The sequence below is a fragment of the Marmota monax genome, unplaced genomic scaffold (genome assembly GCF_021218885.2).
Source record: "Marmota monax isolate L192 unplaced genomic scaffold, Marmota_monax_Labrador192_F-V1.1 WCK01_AAM20220418_F8-fsc00074, whole genome shotgun sequence".
NCBI lineage: Eukaryota > Metazoa > Chordata > Mammalia > Rodentia > Sciuridae > Marmota > Marmota monax.
Genome location: NW_026694232.1, coordinates 5,568,061 through 5,589,422, shown reverse-complemented (window position 1 = coordinate 5,589,422; position 21,362 = coordinate 5,568,061). Strand labels below are relative to the sequence as shown.

Sequence of the window (21,362 nt, the reverse complement as noted above, 5' to 3'; positions counted from 1 at the left end):
ACCATGTGGTAACTGTTACAAGATAGAATATGAATTATGGAAAAGCCTGAGTAGGTTAGGGGTAGCTTCAGAGCGTAAAGTTTCAGTACAACATTACAGATTACAGAATTTTACAGGGCAGGAGTGGCTTGAATGTGGGAATGCTAGATCTGGAGGGCAAGCGAGATGGCTGCCAGAGTTGAGTGTGCAGTCACAAACCATAAAGAAGAATGCAGCCTGTTACTAGCAATATAAACTATTTTTTTTAACTACTTGAGTCTAAAGTTCATGGAAACAGGTGGGGTATGTGACAAGGAAGGAGGGGTGAAAGGCAGGTAGGGGACAGATACTAAAACCATGTTGGAGAGTTTGAATTTTATGATGTACACTATTTAGGAGGTACCATACAAAAGAGTCAAAAAGAGTCTCCAAAGTATTTTTATTTTTTTGATACCAGGAATTGAACCCAGGGGCACTTAACCACTGGGCCACATCCCCAGCTGGTTTTTATTTTTAATTTTGAGAAAGGGTTTTGCTAAGTGGCTTAGGGCATCACTAAATTGTTGAGGCTGGTTTTGACGTTGTGATCCTCCTGCCTCAGCCTCCTGAGCTACTGGGATTACAGGTGTGCACCACTGCCGGAGCCAAAGTATTTTTTAAAAAAGCAAAAAGATTACATTTTCCCATGATTTTAAAATTTTCTCAGATTTCTTTAAAAATTGCTTTTCAGATATAGGTTATAAAAATTAATGTAGTATAATAACTATATGTTCTCAGTTCTCTAAATTTAGAGAAAACTCCCTAAAATTAAAATCTGAGTATGTAACATTTAAAATAAAAAGACCTAAATTAGACTATTGAAAAATTAATGCTGATAGAGAAGATGGAATTCACAAATTTAAATGCATATTATTCTATTTATAAAAGATTTACTGAACAGCAACAGAAGAGAATACATCATTATAAAATTAATTTTTGAAATACTAATCTAGATAACTGGGAGGTTTGAGGTCAAAGAATTAAAGATGTACTTACTAAAACATTAAAAATCAAGCATCCACTATATTGGTTCATAATTCCAGGACTAAATATTCATATACTAACAAATCACAACTATCCAGAACTCAAGAAATAAATTGGTTTTGCTTATCCTAATTTTCTATATTATCTAAATAATTGTTTCAATTAGTTCATTCTTATTTTCTTTGAAGTACACATAATTCACAATTTACTCTTTTATAAGTTACAGTCCTCATTATAAATAGCAATTACCATGCTCTTTTCAATATAACAAAACTCTTCATGATTATGAGACACGGGGTAAAGGAGTGTCCTTCTGGCCCTAAAACCAATGACCCCAGGGTGAATACGGTGCTTTAAAAAATGTTCCCTATTTCCTTTCTTTCTAGCAGTCAATGGTCACTTCTCAGTTGAGGCCAGTTTGCCTGAATACTTGCAGCATCTCCTTCCATTACTTATATCTGGTCATCATCAACACTTGAACACCTCTGCATAAGAGTTTATACATTAAAGACCAACAAGAGAAATAACTAGATGTGAGACTCTGCCATACCACCTAAGAGCACAAAATATGTGACAAGATGCCTCGATAATGAGAGATGTTTGTTTCCTTTTTTATTCTGGTGTTACAAGGCTTGATCCTATATTTATTTCTTGGAAATGGTTGAGTATGTAGTCTCAGAAGGGTGGACAGTACTACTCAGATGGAGTAGACTCTATAAAATAAAACAAATGGCAGACATGAAGAGTAGAAAATAGTCTCAGATTATCCACTGTCACTTGACTTTTATAATGGAAGGTTTCTTAATGCAATATGCAATCCAAGTATTTTATACATTGATGTGCACTCTCAGGTCAAGACCAACATCTTGACAGCTTGATTTTTAATCACTAAATTGATAGCCTTTCTCCATTTGTATTAGAAGTCTATTTCTAGACTTCATCATTTAAGGCAAAGGTGGTCAAAATATGACCTGCAGGTCAAATTCAGCTTACCACTTGCTTCTGTAAATAAAGTTTCACTGGGACACACACATATATACACACAGTCAACAAACTTTTTTCACACACTGCCAATGATGCTTTTGCACTGTAACAGTGGAATAAGCAGATGCTATAGAGACCATATACTGTTGTCTACCTTTCATAGAAAAAAAGTTTGCTGATCCCTAAAAAGATATCAGAATTACTTGATGTCAAATGGAGAATTTTCTAAACGTACACTGGCTAAGAAGTCATCCCTAATCCTTTCTCTTTGCAATAACAAGTCTACATTTTTGACCTAAGTTTTGTAGAAGGAGAAGGAAAAGAAAAGCATTAATTTTAAGGCAGAAAGTTAAAATCTTGAAAGTACCTCACATATCAATTAATCGGGTACTAAGTGCTGGGAGCTCCTTTAGATATCAAACTTTTCTGAAGTACTTCTAAATTTCTTCCTAATATTATTACTCCTAAATTATCGTCTTCATTCCCTCAATTCTGTTTTTTCTATCTCATTACATACTTGACAGTTGTTAGAATTTTCCCTGGCTCTTTTTCACCCCTAATTCCTTTGACCATAATTCAAGCAAGACAGCTTAGATCATCATTTCTGCCATCACTGGATATGCTTCTGTCTGAAGATTATAAGGTCGTATAAAGGTAGTCTAAGATAGCAGAGACTTTTCTCACTTCAGAAGTACATTTAAAAGTTATGTTTCTAAAACATCACTATTGTATCTGCACCATAAAGTCATTAAAAATAAAAAGGCTATTTTGAAGCCTATATCTGCATGTTTAGGGGACATATCTAGCTGACTCAATTGGTAGCCTAATCAACTCAACCGGTCACAACTGGCTAAAACAATCAGCTTGTGTTTTCTAGATATCAATGTTTCACAAATACAGAAGTTGCTTAAATGTTTTTTTTTAAACAAATTTGTTTAAACAAATACTTGTTTCTGATTTTTTTTCATATTTAGATAAATGTTGAGGAGATACTTTCTGCCCTCATTCTCAGATCAATAGGAAAAATTAATACTTGGTTTTATATCTCAGTTGTGTCTTTTTACTTGATAAAAAATAAAAATAAGCTTTAGTTAATTTTTAAATTGCCAAGTGAATCTTTAGAGCAGGAGAACAAAAACTTTCCTCTATATTTGCTACAGAAACTATGTTATTAATACCTGGATTAATAATTCAATGGTCTGATTACTCTTACTTAAAATATTTCTAGAATAAGTTACTCCTTTTCTTAATGTTATTATATATAGCCTTTTATGGGGTATTTCTACTGTAGCCTACCACGTTCTTACCAAAATGTTCTTACCTTCACTTTTGACTTCCGACTACAACCTGAATTCATATATGTATAAAACAGGATAGGGGAGGTGTATACTAAAATTTTAAGAGCATAGAAGAGAAAGTAGAAAATTAAATTGTTGAAATTATCCCAGGGGAAAATGCAACAAAGGCCTGAAGAAAGAGGCAGTAATAGGAATAGCAAGACATAAATGGATGAAGATACCTTGCAAAGAAAAATAAAAAATAATGAGACCAATTGGATTTGGGAGATAAGAAGCATAATTTTAAACAAATTTCACTACTGTGGAGATACATGGGAAACAAGTGTCCTTCAGTACAATTTTCTAAGCCCCTGTTAGGGCCTCTAAAATTCTTTTCCAAGAGTCACTGAGCTGTTGTTGGAGTAAGTCCAAAGGGACAGCTGTAATATACACTAGCTCTGGAAGGATGCATATTATCCATTTCTTTCAAAGTGCTGTCCTTCACTGACCTTTACAAATCAACCATGAGGAAAACAGATTTAACTCATGCCTTCAATGAGACAGAAAGACCTTTACAACCCTACAGTAGAAAATCAAGTTCTTATGGCTAGTATGTAGAAAATTCAAATTCCTTTAGTAAGAGTTGCAGTTTATTTTCACTGTTAAATTCATATTCACAGTGCTATGAAAGGTATTATGAAAACACACTCCAATAATTTACTGCATCATGTTAAGACAAAGGTTCCCTAATATGAGGCTCATAAATGGGTTTAGGGAGGATCTGTGCTAATGAATTTTTTTAAAAATAATGACAGATAATTAAGACCTAGGTGAGTAATGTCTGTAACAATGTAGACTTTTGATTATCAGTGAATGTAAACAAGGTGGCTTAAAAGAAACCAGTGAGAACAGCAGAATAAAATGAGTAAAGAGCCATTAACAAACACTTGATTACAGGTTATTAGATAAATCATGAATTTAAAATTTTATATAGACACACAAAAAAACATACAAAATCTTTAATTATGTAATCACTATTTTTCTTAACTTGGTCTTTAAAAATTCAAATTTTAGTGTGTAATTGTAGAACCAAAATTTCTTGGAGATTAAACATTAGTAAAGGTTAAAAAGGAATATGAGGAAAAACAAACGTAGTTCTACAATGTGGAAAATACAAGATACTTCATAATATTATATAGTTTAAAACATACAATTTCATAGTTATAAAAGTTTTCTAGTAAATATTTCTTTTCTCATTTTCCTGAGACAAGGCAGTTTATCATAGTTTCACATAAAACTAAGAACAGGCAGTCAGAAATAAATGGTAAATCAGGGAACTCTAGACACCCCATTTACATTTGCAGGTCAAGATGACAGTATTTGGTAAATTATGATTTTAAAATACAGACTAGAAGAATGACTAATACTTCAAATGGAAAAATACATCAATATTCTGACTTTGTTATTCTAATATAATATTTTGGCTCTAATTCTTTGATTCTTCTTTATAGCAAAAGCTAACCATTCCACAGAGTGTAACCAGTGCTTCAGCTTTAACATCTTTAACACCACCTACAGCAAATGCATACCAAACGATCCTAAAAACACTTTGGAAACCCCTAGAATTAATAATATGAACTTAGTATTCAGTAGCAAATAGAACAATGTATACTAACCCAACGTATATTTGTCCTAAGCCAAAGTGGTCTAACTAGAGTTAGTGGTCTACATACAGATCAGTGATACATCATCCTTAGTTGCACTGAGGAAGAACACGGTCATTTTCAAAGTCTTCCTCTGTTTCAAACTGTTCCCTTAGTCTCTCTTCATCAAAAATGGTTGCCTTATTTTTGTTACGTCATGGCATGAGGACATAGTTCAGTCTGTACTGTGACTCATATTCAAGTACCATTTCTTCTGATACACTAGTATCTACATGCATTAAAATTTGCCTGCATCCCACTGATTAACCTTATGATCTTGATAATGAAGAAAAGACTCTCTGGCATATCAGTCTTATGCTGCCATCCTAGCAAAGGGAAACCTGGGTCAGCTATAGGTTTCTCAGTAGAACCTGTGACTCTATCTTCCTTGCATATTACAGTTTGTTTTGTAACCACAGAAGATTTTCAGTCTAGTCTGGTTCAATAGAGCTAGCTCCTTTGATTGATGGCTCTAGTACACACAATATATTTACCTATTTGCATCCAGATATTTCACAGAAAATCTCTTTTGTTTTGGACTATTATTTCACTTTTGTTTACTAAGTCAACATTTCAGACTTACAGGATTTACCTGTAATATCTGTCAGAAGGCCAAAACACTTTGGGAGAAGAGAAGCAGGGACCAGTCATAAAACTCTATTGGTCTACTGTTTCCAATAGAGTTCCCTATTTCCTGAGGCCAAGTGTCACAGAATGGCAGCTATCAGTGTCTCTGTCTATGATTATATACTCCAAGGCACAAATAATGAGCAAAGCAAAGATTTATATATCATTGCCCTAATTGGCTGTTGCAAGGACAATATTTTCAAAATCAAATGACAAGGTCTGAACTGTGCTGCTGTGATCAAGGTGGTGATTCTGCCAATACTGACAGGTTAAGGAGGAGGTGTAAATGGACTACATCAATTTGCTTTGCAACCACCTGCTGGTAAGTGAATCAAATAAAAAGATTAGCTTAAAATGTGAAGTACTTCTTGAACATGTATTACCAATACTGCACAGGGAGGAGTCATGCCAGTTTTCTGTTGTCATTTCAATTTTAGTAAACACTGCCTGAAAACAAACCTGTTTTCAGACACTATCTACTGAATTTGTATCAAAATACTAGGAACTTACTTTTAGTTTCATTCATCCCAAGGCATAGTCCTTGATGTACCTGCATTACATAATTAAGCAACAGAGTATTCAGCATCCTAGGACACATTTTAGATTACAAAGTATTTAATACACAACCAGGATTAGATTCTAGCCTTGAAAAAACGTGGCTGTAAATGTACTGAGTATCTTTATTTACCATATCGATATTTAGGTCCCCTACATTCTTGTCTAATTATTTATCTATCCTTGCTGTTATCTTTTGCCCCATATCACAATCTCAGCTTATGTCCTTGAACTGATTTCCTTTCTTAAAGGCTATTATTGTAATCTCTTATTATCCTCTCCTCTTATACTATACCTACTACATTTATTGCCATTCTTACAAAAGATACAAAGCACAAAATATATAGTGCATTGAAACTTCATTTTACTTAAGCTGAGCACTTAATGTCTATTTTAATTGGCCCAAACAAGTTTTTTTCCAGTTTTTACTTAATGACATAAACCCATTAGGAGCTCACATCAAGAATGTTCCATTTTCTTCAAATTATATTCTAATGAATACAAAATGTTGTATTATTTGCTCAGTGAATATGTCCTGTATCTACCCATAGATAAAAATACATTTCAAGAGGTATGTTATATCACTGGATAAAAGACATGAAATATACTGAAACTTTATTTAAAAAAATACTTTTTAAATGACAAAGATCAAATAATAACATCATATTCTGATTTAAATGCTTGCCAACTGCCCCCTTTTCTATTAGTAACAGAAGAGCCCAGTATTACTAATAATGAAAAACTCTATTGTCACCAATTACTGACCAACTTTAATACTGATTAAATCATTCTTCTTATGAAAAAAGGCACTTCACTAAAGTAAAACTTGAGGTAATGGAGGATAGCTGTTTGGCAAGCGAAGGAAGAAAGATCTCCCAGAAGTGTCATTAGACAGAGGGCAGCATAATTTTAGCACAAGCATCACCCAGCCAAGATATGAAGAGGAGTTCTATGAATGATAGCAACAACAATATGGAATCATGTTAAGAACAGATATTTTAAAAAATCAGACTTTTAAAGACAATGCACTATGGGTGAGGTACTTCAGAATCCCTTTAAACATGAGAGACATATTAGATTTTCTTTACTTTGCCTTTTCAAACATTTACTGTTTACTCATGCTTGTTATAGTAGAATGTACCAAATCTTATGGAAATTATAGATACTGTACCTTAAAAAAGAACACAGTGAGAATGAGGAACTGAAATGAGTGTAACTGAGTAAAAACAACAACTTAAGTGCTAAGTAAGTAGTATATTTCTGTTTTTATTTAATGATGTGTTATAGTCCAACAGTTGACAACCCAAAAGCATAGAGTCAAAAAATTACTTACATGAACTGCTTCCTTATAAAACTTATCAACATGTCTTTAGGCTATTTTTCCAATTGCTTCACATATTATGATCCATCAGCTAACTTTTGCTAAAATTGAAAAAGGCACAAAGGGAGATGTAAGGAACTTTGAAAATGGGAACTTCAAGAGCTGAAGTTCTAAGCTCTGGCTATAGAGAGGCTAACAAGATAACCCAAGAAAAGGCAGTGACTGCAAAGATTCAAGTGAAGATATAAGGGAAAGTACCTATGTTGGAGAAAGACATTATAAGGGACATTAACAAAGCCTTTTGTGTATGTGTCCAATAACAGTAATTATGTAGATGAACATGTGATGTCAATATCCTGACATGGTGAAAATTCTGAGCGAAGAGTGACTTATTATGGTCCATAAAAAGCACATTAAAACCTCTATTTCTTAAAATCTCATACTAATTTTGAGAGATGTAAGGGGGAAAAAAAAGGCCCAGGGGGAAAAGGTATCTACATTGTCAATACTGGAAGTTGAGAGATTTGGGCATGTAGCTCAGCAGTGAAGTAGCTTGCCTGGCATGAGGCCCTGGGCTCAATCCCTAGCACCACCAAAACAAAACAAAACCAACCCCATCCAATATTGGAAGAAGATTTGCCTTTTGACACCAACCTATCAAAATGATAAAGTATTTTTTAAAAATGTAATTAGAGGTCCTAGTTTCATTGAATAATCTACCAAATTATAGTAATTAGCTTTTTTTTAAAAAAAATGTACTTTTTCATCTCCTAGAATCAGTTAACTAAGATGTGCTTGGTTCCTTTGTTACAACTGGGTTTACAATACTAACATTCCTAACCATCACTAGAATACTCAATAATATCATTAGCTCCAACTAACAGTGCAGTACTTATGACTATATTTTAGTATCCACAAAAGCAAAATTCTGAGAAGAGCATGAATCATTATCCCCAGGGTAAAAAAAATGTTTCTTTGGTCAGAATATGAAACTTAGTACTGAGACCAGCAATTTAGCCTAGGAATTCCTTTTTTAAGTAAAAGGAACAGAATGTTTCTTTTCTTTTTTCACACATTCCAAAACTAGCAGAATTGTCCATCTGTCTGCTTTTACTACTCTCCATATCTGGTGTGTGGTGACAGGAAAACAACCTTTAGTCTAATTATTTCAGTACTGCTCTTTTGTTCTGTCCTGTCAGGATATCATTTTCTCAGGCCAACCTTCACCCTGATCTTTCCCTCCCTATTTGAGCATCTATTACAAAATCATTGTAATAATTGCATAGAGATCATTCTAAAAGTGGATATTTATTTCCATAATGTTAAGTGTTTAAAAAGTTCTCAAGACTCAGGGATTTGAGTACAGATCAGTGGTAGAACATGACTTACTAGTATGAGAAGTTCTGTGTTCAATCCTCAGCACCAAGTAAGAAACCAACCAACCAAGCAACCAACCAACAAAAGTTCTTAGATTCATATTTATATTTCATCTTAAAGATATCTTGTTACTAAACTAAGGAAATATTGATGTTGTAAATGGTTTAATTATAGCTCCTACTTCAAATTTTCCCAATTAAAAAAGTCAAAATAATCAATAATGTTAAGACCTCCTTTAATTATTTATTTTGTTGATACTTCTTACTCCGCTTGAGTACTCAGATGTGGACATTCTCCATGAAATCATCTTTCTCAGTTCTCAAGATTAGAACCTTTAGCATTTTCAACTCTTGTGTGATATCACTTCCACTCGTTGTCATTCTTAAATTCATCATTTTTTCCTCCCACTCTATCACTATTGGACCTCACTTAACAAGCTCTGATATGGAAAAAATGACCTATAAAGTATTCAGTAAGCAAATTGCTTTCTATAAGATACTGGTAACTTAGGTGGAGGGGTGGGTGATGGAAAAGAAAGGGTGAGATACACTTTGAATGAATGAAAAGGATTTCTGACAGGTAGTGAATGAGAAGGGCACCACATATTAAATGAGAAGTAAGAACTATGCCAAAAGCCTGAAAAGCAGACGATGTTCATTTTTCCCATTCCCCATTTTATTACCCACAGTGTCACTAGAATTGATGACCTAAAACACATACCTACTTATACCAATACTCAACTCAATCAGTATGGTCAATCTCTTAAAATCTAGAATATGCCTCACATTCAGTCTCAGCAACCATTTTAATTATGTTCTATTTTTTCCCACTAAGCTCAAATTTTAATGGATTTTTTTGGGTGGGTCGGGGGTAAACAGAATCCATGTTCTTTTTTTTACCTCTATTTCTATTTGCTGCCATTTCAGTCATACTTACCCTTTAAATTCAGTTCTAATGCCTTCTCTAAGGTCCCTTCAGTCTCATTAAATTTGGCTTATCTTTCCAGATGAACTTCAGAGACACTTGGTTAAATTCACTTGGTTAAATGCAAAGCTTGTAGTATTTTGACTGAGTACACTTTATACTAATTTAAAGAAAACTGACATCTGTGCTAGATATTTTCCTAGCCAAGTTAGTATATCCACTTACCTATTTTCAGTGTTCTTTCATAGCTATTTTAAAAAACTATACTTAGTTAACATCTAATGAACTGAACATACTTTGATTTTGACAACTTTTTGTACCTATAAAAGCACCACAAAACACACATTCCATTTCTATTACCCTAGAACATTCCCTCCCTGGTGCCCTTCTCCAATTAATTTCTGTCACCCCCTCCCCAAATAAATTTTTGTTTCTATAATTACATATTAGTCTGCTGACTCTTTAATATAAATTGAGGCACATAATGTACACTCTTGTGTTTGGTTTCTTTTGCTTGGTATGTTGTTTTTGTTTACTTTCTTTTGTGATGCTGTGACTACATTCATGTCTTTAATCTGTCAGTTTTGTCAACAGTTAGTTCTTTTAACTTTTTTTTTTGGTGCTGAGGTTGGAACTCAGGTGCTCACACATGGTAGGAAATTCTACAGCCATATTACATCTCCATTCAGGTAATTACTTCTTTTTAATTGCTAAGTAGTATTCCAAAATATACAAGAAATTGTTTATTCAACCTCTAGTTGTCCAAGATATGGGCGGTTTTCAGCTTTGGCTATTAACATTTTTACATTTAAAAGAAATTCTTTTAGGTGAATACTCTTGATAAATACTTAGGGAGACAAATACTGGGTTGTAAGATGTTCAGAAACAAGTTAACATTCTTTAAAAGAACTGGTTATATCCTGAAAAAAGTCTAATTGCAAGACTGGCCTTAGTGTCTGGAAACTTGAATTTTGGATTTGGGGATGATTTCTTCCCCCACCCCACCCCCAGTCTGGTAAGAGTTGCTCAATGATATATGACAAAAATGTGATTTATGCTAAATACCTGCTTTTGTTTAGGGAGTCTGGAATTTTGGGTTTGTGCCAGGGAGAGGGTGTGATCTGGCCTCAGAAAAATCCCTGGATACTGAATCTCTAATGAGCTTTTCTGCTTTACTTATGTAATATTTCACAGGTGGTTGTCAAATTATTTGCTAGAGGAATTAAGCATGAGTTCACTGGCAAAGGACCCTTGGAAACTTGTGTTTAGTTCCCCTGGATTTTCCTTCACTTACCTTTTGCCTTTGCTGACTGTGCTCTGTATCCTTTTGATATAGTAAGTCATAAAAACATATTTATGAGTCCTCTTAGGAAACCAGCAAACTTAGGAATGTTCTCTAGTTTAAACTAAATGTTATGTTTAACTTTATGAAAATTAGTTCTCCAAAGGGCTTACTGTTTTGCAATCCAACCAGTAATGAGAGTTCCAATTGCTCTGCATCCTCATAAATATTTAGTGGTATTAGTTTTTTTCTTTTAAACTTTAGCTATTCTATTGATGTCTCACTATGTAATTAGAGTTCATTGGTGTTTTGTTGGTTTTTTGGTGATGGAAACTGAATTGTAGGCACATACTCTACCCTTAGCTACCCTCTCTGCCCTCATTATGGTTATGATTTACATACTGATGACTAATAATTTTGAAATATTTTCAAGTGCTTATAGGTCTTTTGTACATCTTCTGTGAAACATCTGAGTCTTCTCATTATTTTTTATTACCTAGTTCATTTAAAAAATGTTGATTTCAAAGGTTCATTATACATTTTGGACATCAATTATTATAAGTACGAATAATTTCCCTCCATTCTAAGGCATTTCATTTCCTAATACTATCTTCTGATGAGCAAAATGTATTAATTTTGAGTAAATCCTACATATCAAAATTTCTTTTGTTTAGATATTTTATGTCCTATCCAAGAAAATTTTCCTTCTTAGTAGTTTAAAAAGATTTCTTCACATAAGTTCTATTATGACTTAAATTTATTTCTATATAACTGATTTCTTTTATTAATTTGGTGACTGGGTTTTTTTTAATATTTATTTTTTAGTTATAGGTGGGCATGATATCTTTATTTTATTTTATGTGGTGCTGAGGATTAAACCCAGTGCCTCAGGTATGCTGGGCAAGCACCCTAACTCTGAGCCCCAGCCCCAGCCCTGGGTTCTTCTTTTGTACCTTGTAATTGATTATTCTTCATAAAAAGGAAAATTGTGCTTTATATATTAATGCTATAATATAAAGAAGCAATACAGAAAATGATTTTTTAACCTTATCAATAAATGTTGAAGATTCTGGTCTGGAAAAAGTACCATAAACTAAATTAGACTGGCAAACTGGGAAGAAATATTTGTAACCTATGTGGCAAAGGGCTAATTTTTGTAATTTACAAATAGCTCAGACAAATTAGCAAGAGTAAAAAGGTTACAAACACACAATTTTCAGGGAAAAAAGCTTAAGTAGACAATAAGCCTAGGAAAATAACAAAGTATACAAATAAAAACAATGTCTGAGTCCCATTTTCTCCCTATCTGATTGAAAAAAACAATTTAAGCTTGATGAAAACCAGTCATTGCAAAGATAGGTCTTTCAGATCATTGGCGAGGATGTAAACTTTTGGAGAGACAATTTGACAATATGATTCAAAAATTAAATACACTTATTCTTAGACTTAGCTGATCTTAGTCCTAGAAGTAAAGCCTTATGGGTATATTTGTAAAAATTAATAAAAAATTAGGCTAAAGAATGTTCACTTCTGCAATATTCATGAAAACAAAAAGTAGAAACAACCAAAATATCCACCAACACAAGTAGATATAGGTAAAGTTGTGACTCTCATTACATAGTGAGATACCAATAGAATAGCTAAAGTTTAAAAGAAAAAAACTGATACCACTAAATATTTATGAGGATGTAGAGCAACTGGAACTCTCACTACTGGTTGGATTGAAAAAAAGTAAGCCCTTTGGAGAACTAACTTTCATAAAGTTAAACTTTTAAACATTTAGTTTAAACTCAAGAATATTCCTAAGAGAAATGATTGCATAAATGAAAGCAAAGCATTCTGTAGAATAATATAGCTGTTAAAAAGAATGTACTGACAGAAACACATCTCTAAGACACAGTTAGGAGATGGGGAAAAGCTGTACAACAGTGTGTTAAAAAAAAAAGTTTTAAAAAGACCTTTGGTTCTAAAATACCGGAATAAAGACTTTTGTGTCCTCAATTATTTCTAAACAAGGAGGATGAGAAAAAGAAAAACACCTTTTCTGACGAAGTGAAAAACCTATAATCCTTAAGCCATAATATATGGAGGCAGGATGAGACAGTGGATGAAAAAAAATCACTGAGCAGAGATTAAGAATACTAAAATTTAAGTGCTTGTAGATAAGAAGAATGTAAATTGTCACAAAACTCCAAAAGAGTTAGGACTGGGAGATTCCTAGAATGATTAGAATTCTAGGTCTCTAGAGAGGTGGTAGCACAATGGAATTCCAGGTCTCTAATTCCAGTTGGTATAGTTAAAGACTTCCCAGCCCTGCAGAAATTAGAAATTAATGTGCACAACTTCTGGAAACACTAAACCCAAGAGGCTTTGAACTTTAATAGGCATAGAAGTAGGCACAGGTAAAGTTGTAACTAAAACCAGAGGATTATATGGAAATCCAGTGAGATCTGACCACCGCCTCGCCCCCCCCCCCCCCTTTATTTTCTTCAGGCTAGCTCTAAAACATAAGGAGCCCACACTGGAGACCAGATTTTCTTCAGAAGGGGATCCCAAACTAACCAACCTAGAGAGAAGGATCATGACAGTTAGGGATTTCAGATGGCATAGTTCACCAATAGACAAGAACTCTGACCCCAAATCAAGAGTTTTTAATCATCTATTACTGCCTTTCAAATATGAATGAAAACTAAGCATCTTAATGCATTTGAAGAAAATTTCCAATATTAAAGTCTGAGACTAAACAAAACACAAGTACTAGCTAAGAGAGAAAGATGATAAAGAGGGAATGTCAAAGAAACTGTAATATTAAATACACTTTAAGAGAAAATACTGCATTCTTAAGAAACCAACAAAAACAAACAGAATAAAATGTAAAAAAAAAAATGTAATCCAAGTTTGAAGGTAAAGACAAAGCAATTTTCCAGATGTCAGAATAAAAAGAAAGAGATGAGTAATAGGAGGGAAAGGTAAAAATCAGAAAAAAAGTCTAATATCTAATTAGTTTTTATTAGATATTAGATATTAGACCAGAAAGTCTAATATCTAATTAGTAGTTCTAGAAAGAAGGATTAAAATAGAGTGGGGAAAATTCTTAAAAAAAAAAAAAAAAGCTAGAAAACTTCCAGGAATTAAAGATCAAGTGTCCAGAAAGGACTTAACTGAATACACAGCACAATAAATCTTAAAAAAGACGCACATCAAGGTACACTACCATAAAATTTTCAAACGCCAGGCATGAAGGGAGAAAAAAAAAAAATCACTTCTAGACAGAAAAAAAGAAATACAAAAATAAAAGATCAGGAACCAGAATGGCACTGAACCATTAAAAAGCAAAACAGGAAGCCTGAAGACACCAAGCAAACAATACTCTAAAAATTTTTAGTAAAAATGACTTTCAACTTAGAATTTTACAAAGTGTCATATAATTATCAGAGTAGAAAATGACATATTAAGGTATGTAAACATCTCAAAAATTTACTTTCCCAGTTATCTCATTACAGAAAGCAACTACAGGAAATGCTCCTGTAAAATGAAGGTATAGGGCACAGGAATCAAAGCTTCTTTACACGGGAAGTAGGTATAAGGAAGTTTCAGGATGAGATCAAAGACAAGTCTAAGGTAACAGCTATAAAACGACCTAGAGAGGAATCATGAAAACTGAGGTACCAGCAAGGATACCTCAGGAAAAAAAAAGAACTGGTTTATCTCACAGGTGACAGTTACTGAGAAGATAAAGATGGATTAAAAGCCTATGGGAAGACATTCAAATTGCAATGGTAACTAGGCAAAATTTTAAGATGAGGCAATTATTTAATTGTCAAGTTGTAACAAAAAATATAAGCCTAAGCAGTATTTACTTCATAGCATATGGTCATAATAATGAAAACACAAAATCTAAGCTGGGTGAAACACATACCTGTAGACCCACTACTACTCTGGAGAATCGAAAGTTCCAAGTCAGCCAGGGCAACTTGCCAGAGACTGTTTCAAAATGAAAATTAAAAAGGCTGGGGATGTAGTTCAATGGCATCAATACCCAGCTACAGCAGAAAACAAGCAAACAAAAAAAGAAAAACATAACAAAACCTCCTGCTAAATCTGATTTAACCAATCAATAATGATTAAATATATCAGGATGATAAGACAAAGGAAGAGACCCTCAGAGTTATACAAAAGTACATACAAGAGGAAGTGAGGGGAAGGGGAAAAATAATATAAGGGGGACAAACGAATGTCAGTAGAGGGGGCAGAGAGAGAAGAGGGGAGGGGAGGGGAGGGGAGGGGGGATAGTAGAGGATAGGAAAGGCAGCAGAATACAACAGACACTAGTATGGCAATATGTAAATCAATGGATGTGTAACTGATGTGATTCTGCAATCTGTATATGGGGTAAAAATGGGAGCTCATAACCCACTTGAATCAAATTGTGAAATATGATATATCAAGAACTATGGTTTTGAACAGCCAACAATAAAAAATTTAAAAAAAAAAAGACAAAGGAAGATATAGAAATGAGTTGAAACTGTGAAATAAGAAGCAACTAATGGATAATGTGGACCAACAGAGAGCAGCGTGTCCATTATTTTAAGGAGGTAACACCAGAAGTAGCTGCTAAAGTAGTTGAAAGTGTTTTTCCTGAAGAAAGGCAAGTTAGGGGGGAAGTGCAGTAATGAACTACTGTTTTAATTAAACTTTCGGTCCTGACTTAAAACTACTTGCCTATATTGTTTTTTATTTCAGTCTTACTTGAGATATAATTTAAAATTCAGTTTGATGAATTATGATAAATGTATACAGTTGCACAAACCATCACAAAAATCAAGTTTATTTTATGTTTTGGTACCAGGGATTGAACCCAGGGATGCTTAACCACTGAACAACATCTCCAGCCCTTGCTATTTTTTATTTTGAGACAGGTTCTCCCTAAGTTGCTTAAGCCCTCGCTAAGTTGCAGAGGCTGGCCTCAGACTTGGACCACTGAATTACAGATGTACACCACTGGTGCCCAGCCACATTTTGAATGATTTTTTCAGGCTTGTTGTTGAGACAGCATCAGGATCTTCTTAAAAATTTCTTCATGTGGATAGCCAATTATTCTAGCACTACTTTTTGAAAAGGCTATTCTTTCTGCCATTTTATTACTTCGACACCTTTGTCAAAAATTACTAAATACCTTAGATTACTTATGTGTTTTTTATTAGCAAATAAAGTAACAAGTATACAAAGCAAAATGTTCAGTAAGAAAATTATTATGCCATATTTCATTAATATTATAGGGTATGTCAAAATACATTCTGCTGTCATGTATGACTAAAAAAAAATCGTATGGTAAAAAAAAAAATTATAGGGAAAAGACATATGGGATGTACCAATTGTCCAAAGGAAGAAACAAAATGAAAAAAAAAAAAAAACATTACTACATTAAGTATAGTTCTATTTTTGAGACTCTCAAATTTTTTTCCCATTCACCTATAAAAGTCTATCCTTATACTAATACTGTGCTATTTTGATGATGTGAATTGTACAACAATTCTAAAACATCAGGAACTATAAGTCTTCAGATTTTTTAGTTTAATTTTTTTTATGGCTATATCTTTGACTTTTAGAAACCCACTTGTCAACATCTTTAAAAAAAACAAACAAGATTTTAATAAGATTACACTGATTCTATAGATTGAGTTCATGAGACTGGCCATTCTAGCACTATTCACAAACATGGTACTTAATTTCTATCAGCAATATTTTATAGTTTTCAGTGTACAGGTTTTGCATATCTTGATAAATTTATTTCTAACTATTTCATTTGTAATATTGTGAATGACTCTGTTTTTAATTTTTGAATTGTTCAATGTTAGAATACAGAATTATTATTTTTATCCTATGGTCTTGCTAACTTCACTTATTCTAGTAGGTGTTTTTTTTGGGGGGGGTATTTCAATTCTTGAGAATTTTTTATTTATTTACATGCCATCTGTTTAGTTTTACTTCTTCTTTCCATTCTGCATGTTCTTTCTTTTTCTTAATGCACTGTCTAGAAATTTCTAGGATAGGATGTTCATTATAAGGATAAGAACAAACATCCTAGCCTTGATCTTGATCTAAAATGGAAAAGCATAAAACCATTCACCATGAATGGTTAGTTGATTTTTTCAGACATCCATTCTCAGACTGACGAAGTTACCTTCAATTCCTAATTTGCTTAGAGTTTCTACTTATTATGTTGAGTTTCATCAAATACTTTTTCTACCTCTACTGAGATGATCATGTGGTTTTTCAACTTTATCTTACTAGAACAGTATATTTCACTGAATTGATTTTTTAAAATTACATTAGCCTTGCATTACTAGAACAAATTCCACTTGGTCATGATGTATTACCTTTTTGATACTATTCTGCTAAATTGTGTTAATTTATGAGTAATTTTTTTTGGTGTGTATTTTCATGAGGAATACAAGATACTAGCTTTCTTTTCTTGTGATGCCTTTGTTTTGGATTTGGAATCTGGTAATACTAGCCTCATAAACTGAACTGTAATATTCTTCCTTCTGTATTTTCTGAAAATTTGTACTTTTTTTCTTCCTTTAGTGTTTGATGAAATTACTAACTAGCCACTAGGAGCCGAATTTTCTATGTTGGAAGGATTTATGTACTAATTCAATTTATTTTCTCTATATAGTTCTATTTAGATTCTATATTTCCTTTGGAGTCTATGTCAGTAATTTGTGTTTTTCAAGGAATTTGTCCATTTCATCTAAGTTGTCAAACTGGTTATTGTAAAGTTGCTCATAATACTCTTTTCTTATTCTTTCAGTACCTAATACATATACAATGATATTCATTATTTCATTCCTACTATTTTTTTTTAAACACCAAATTATTTACTTTAGTTATTTTATGTGGTGCTGAGGGTCCAACCCCGTGCCTCCAGCAAGGCAAGGCAACCACTCTACCACTGAGCCCCAGCCCCAGCCCCTCATTCCTACTACTATTAATTTACATCTTTTTCTTTCTCTCCACCCCCTTCCCCTTCTGCGGGTCAATCACAGGGTTTCATGCATACTAGGCAAGTGTTCTACCACTGAATTACATCCCTAGTCCATTTCTCTTTTTTAAAATCATTTTAGCCACAGGTTTATCAATTTCATTAAACTTTTCAAAGAACCAGTGTTTAGTTTTATTGATTTTTCATATTTCCTTGATTTCTGTAATGATCTTTATTATTATTTTTTCCTACTTACTTTAGGTTTACTTTTCTCTCTTTTAGTTTCACAAGGTAGCTTAAATTATTGATTTTAGGCTAGTATAAGCATTTAATGCTTTGTATTTCTTCCTTGGCACTGCTTTAGATACATACCAAATATTCTGATATGTTCCATTTTCATTTTCCTTCGGCTAAAAATATTTTCTACTTTCTCCAGTGAATTCCTTTTGAACTCACATGGTTACTCAAAAATATATAGTTTAATATCTACATTTTAAAATTTTCCTTATTTCTTTCCATTAATGATACTTAACTACTTTGTAGTTACAGAACACTGAGCATTATTTCATATCTTTCATATTTATTAACACGTTTAATTTTTGAGGGCCATTATTCTGCCCATCCTGATGGATTTCAAACGCACTTAAGAAGAATGTCTATTCTACTGCTGCTAGGTATTCTGATGATGTCAATTATGTTGAATTGGTTGACTGCCTTATTTAAGTCTTCTGTATCATATTTTTTTTGTCTACTTATTCTATTAGCTGTTGAGAAAGGAGTAAAAATGTTGAATAGGCTATTTCCCCTTTCAATTCTATCAGTTTTGTTTTCATGTATTTAATGCCTCTATTAAGTACACTTACAGTTTTTACATTTTCCTGGTTTGCTATTTCTTTATGATTTTGAAATGTCTCTCTTTATCTTCAGACATACACACAGTATTATTTTGACTACTCCAGTAGTATGATGTTTGCTTTCTGAAGAATGGAACCACCCAACCTCCTCACACTGTCAAAAGTAAAAGATGGAGGCTGGGGTTGTAGCTCAGTGGTGAAGCGCTTGCCTAACACACGTGAGGCACTGGGTTCAATTCTGGCACCATAAATAAATAAATAAGTAAAATAAAGGTATCATGTCCATCTACAACTAAAAGTATTTAAAAAACAAAACAAAACTGGAAGACACATTTATTTTGATGATGAAAGAAAAAGAATATATTAGGGGAATATAATTACAGACTCAGATGATATTTTAAATTAGATATAATAAATAAAAATTAAGAATCTGGCTTAAAAAGTATATGTAAATAAATATATATTCCTACACCTCCTTCACACTTTTTCTCCTAAAATTAGTCAGGTTAATAATATTGATTTCACTTTGGGAAGGAGGTAAGTAGGCAGTCAGGACAAATAAAAATGGATATGGAATGCAAAATTTGCAAATCATGATTTTTTATTAGACTATTTTCTCTTATTTAACTGTATTAGCACTGTATACTGATTATTCTTAGCATTATTCATGATATTAATAAGAATGCGGGTCTTTCATTATTTAACCTGTTTAAATTTTCTGATTTGGGATGTCTGTTAATTAATATGTCAAAAAAAATAGCTATTCTTATTTTACTAAGACTGTGTGTGGGAGAAGAGAATATGTCTTTTACAGATTTCCTAATATTAAAATACCATTGTATTTCTAGAGTAAATACCATTTGGTTGTGGGGTGTGTGTGTGTGTGTGTTCATACGAAATCTATTAGCTAATATTTAATCTAGACTAACAAATATTTTAAGTGAGACTGGTTTGTGGTTTTCTTTCTGAGTGTATATATGGTCTCTGTCAGCTTCTAAAACAATGCAAGGAGTTTCATAATAACTTTTAATATACTGAACGTTTTAATGAAGACTAATGAGAAAAAGCTAGCTTTAATAGATCTTAAGGCCTTATTTAATAAAGAACAGCATAGTATTGACCCATGCAGATCCAGGAAATAAAACTAAGTTCAGATATGGACTCAAGTTGTTGATACAATTTTGTATAGTGAAAAATCCTACAAATCTCTAATTGGGGTAAAAGGATTATTTAATAGATGGTCCTGGTAGAACTAACTAGTCACATAAAGAAAAAAAATTAAAATTTAAGCTTTAAGATAAACAAAGAAAATTTGTAAATATTCCCAAGTAACAATACTTGAAGAAATGAAAAAAAAATACCACATTCTTGGCAGAAAGATATACACTCACAAAGATTCAATACTTCTTTATATGACCTATACAGTTGATATAATCCCAATAAAATTCCAGTGTGTTTGTGTTTCATATGTGTAGAATTAAACATGCTGACTATAATGTTAAAAAATCTGCAGGAAACCCAAGAAAAATTAGAGTAAGGGAGTAAGTAGGGGAAGAGAAAGGTCTAGTCCTAACAGATATTAAAACATATCATAAAACTAAAATAAGTACAATGATAAGATACAGCTTATGAAATATCAGCTTAGTAAACTACAACAGAAAATTTAAAAACAGACACATATATGATAAAGGTAACTTCAAATCAACAGGAAAAATACCTTTTAGAATAGCTAGACACTTAAAATGTAAGGGTGGGTTTTTAATTTATACATGAAACTAAAGCCTACTTAATATGATAAAACTACATAAAAGCAAATTCATAAAAATTCTATAAGAAAATATGAGATGATTCTTTTCATAATGTATGAAAAAGTCCTTTCTAAGTAACAATGCAGTAAAAAGAAGACTGATAAATGCAACTATACAATAAGAACTCCTGTATGTAAGGGGAAACTATCATAGACAAAACCAGAAAATGAACTAGTAAAAATTGTGTGATCCTCATGTTCACTTATGAAGGGAGAAATCTCTACTGAGTAAATAGTAAGGACCTAATTAAAAATGCACAAAATAGGAGCTGGGATTGTGGCTCAGTGTTAGAGTGCCTGCCTAGCATGTGGAGGTATTGGTTTTGATCCTCAGCATCACATAAAAATAAAAAAATAAAGGTTATTGTGTCTACCTACAATTTTTAAAAAAAGCACATGAATTGAGAATTCATAGAAAAAGTAATGTAAATGACCAATTAAAAACTGCACATCTTTTTAAAAAAATTTTTTAAATTGTTGATAGACCTTTATTTTTTGTATTTATACGTACACAGTGCTGATAAGTGAACCCAGTGCCTCATACATGCCAGGCAAGTGCACTACTTCTGAGCCCCAGCCCCAGCCCCCAAAACTGCACACTTTAAAGATGTGGAATGAGAAGAACATCATTACCTTAGGTACATGTATGATTGCACAAATAGTG

The 21,362-nt window shown here is 32.8% G+C and overlaps 1 protein-coding gene across 2 annotated transcripts in view; it reads right to left on the bottom strand.

The window, feature by feature from the left end:
* Positions 1 to 21,362, bottom strand: part of Pik3ca (phosphatidylinositol-4,5-bisphosphate 3-kinase catalytic subunit alpha) — a 78,437-nt gene that overhangs the window by 34,727 nt on the left and 22,348 nt on the right. Inside the window, exon 1 of one of the 2 annotated variants that reach the window (XM_046466858.2) lies at positions 7,482 to 10,087. The exons of the other annotated variant lie outside the window; for it this stretch is intronic. The gene's annotated coding sequence lies outside the window, so the exon portion shown is untranslated. Of the gene's footprint in view, positions 1 to 7,481; positions 10,088 to 21,362 lie in introns of those variants that run through there. 2 annotated transcript variants of the gene reach the window in all.